This window comes from Epinephelus fuscoguttatus, linkage group LG8 (genome assembly GCF_011397635.1).
Source record: "Epinephelus fuscoguttatus linkage group LG8, E.fuscoguttatus.final_Chr_v1".
Classification (NCBI taxonomy): Eukaryota; Metazoa; Chordata; class Actinopteri; order Perciformes; family Serranidae; genus Epinephelus; species Epinephelus fuscoguttatus.
The window spans coordinates 30,865,796-30,867,652 of NC_064759.1; positions in this window are offsets into that span (position 1 = coordinate 30,865,796).

The window sequence follows — 1,857 nt, forward strand, 5'->3', positions numbered from 1 at the left end:
CGCCTCACAGCAAGAGCGTTCCTGGTTCGATCCCAGGTGTGGGAGCCCTTCTGTGCGGAGTTTGCATGTTCTCCCCGTGTCAGCGTGGGTTTTCTCCGGGTACTCCGGCTTCCTCCCACAGTCCAAAGACATGCAGGTTAATTGGTGACTCCAAATTGACAGTAAGGTGTGAATGTGAGCGTGAATGGTTGTCTGTCTCTAAGTGTTAGCCCTGTGATAGTCTGGCAACCTGTTCAGGGTGTACCCTGCCTCTCGCCCAGTGTCAGTTAGGATAGGCTTCAGCCCCCTGTGACTCTCAAGAGGATAAGCAGTTACAAAAATGGATGGATGGATGTAACATTCATTCATTCTGTTGCTTTGCATTTAGATCTAAATTTATAGATCTAACTATATATATATATATATATATATATAGTTAGATCTATAAATTATATAGATCTATATAAGGGGGGGGGGGATTTAGGGGCATCTGTTGACAGAAATGGTATATGACACATAATAATTTTTGTTACCTTAGAATGAGCAGTTATATCTACATATGGAGCGGGTCCTCTTCCATGGAGTCCGCCATGTTGTTCTACAGTAGCCCAGAATAGCCAGATCAAATACTGGCTCTATATAGGGCCATTCACATTTTTGTGTCTTTGAGCTGACCCCCGTTGGTGTCCTACACGCTTGGCACACAGGAGACGTTTCAGTTATGCAATCTCACAGCTAGATACCTGTAAATCCTGTGTATTATTAACATGTAGTTAGGAGTAAAAACGCTCATTATTCAGACAGGCATCACTGTCATATTATTATATATTATTTGAATATTTTTACTGGTGCATTTACTTCTTAGCAGAATTTTAATGTTCTTTGTGTTGAGGTGGAACTCAACACAACGTCTGCATTTACGTATTAAAAATTTATAGATCTAACTATATATATATATATATATATATATACATAGTTAGATCTATAAATTTTTAATAGATCAACATTAGCAGTTACCCTATTAAAAATTTAAAAAAAAATTTATAGATCTAACTATATATATATATATATATATATATATATATACATAGTTAGATCTATAAATTTTTAATAGGGTAACTGCTAATGTGTAACCTATTACATTTCAAAAGTAACCTTCCCAAAACTGGTTACAGTGGCCCTGAGAGCTTAAGGCACTGTAAGCTGACAAAACACAAGCATAGTTAATAAAATATCTTCAGTAATTTGACAGCATTTCAAAATAAAACACTGCAAATAGATAACCACAACCAAATACAAAAACCCACTGCGAGTAGCACATACGTCAGCATAAACTATTTCCAGGGGACACTTAAAAGCGAGGCACACAGCAGGTACATGCTATGGCGCCATGGTTTGTGTCACTGTGATCGATTTTAATTGTTTTTAATTGCTTTGTCTCAATATCTTTACTCAGGTTGTTAAGTGCTGAGGACTGAGTGCAGGTCATTGTACAGGGTAATTTCCATGTATGGTTTCCCATAAGCTTGCAAATGCAAACATCACTGCCTTTCATGAATGGAGAGGCCATTTTCCGTTGCCTGAAGTTCCTAAAGGTACAGTGAACTATCGTCTGGGAGTCTGCAAGTTCACAGTATTGTCATATCTTCTACTTACATCTACTTCTGCTCTATTGTTTCCTCTTTTTGTGGTACTCTTTAAGAGGAAAGTGTATTTTGTGGTTGTTCTATTTATCCTAATATTTGCATGTGTCTTTGTTATTTCTGTACCTAAACCTCAGATACAGCAGCATCAGCTAGTGATTATAGTCACATAAATATGACAATTTGAATATAGTCTGTTTGTAGGATGAAAAAACAGCTTCCTCAGTGGAAAAGG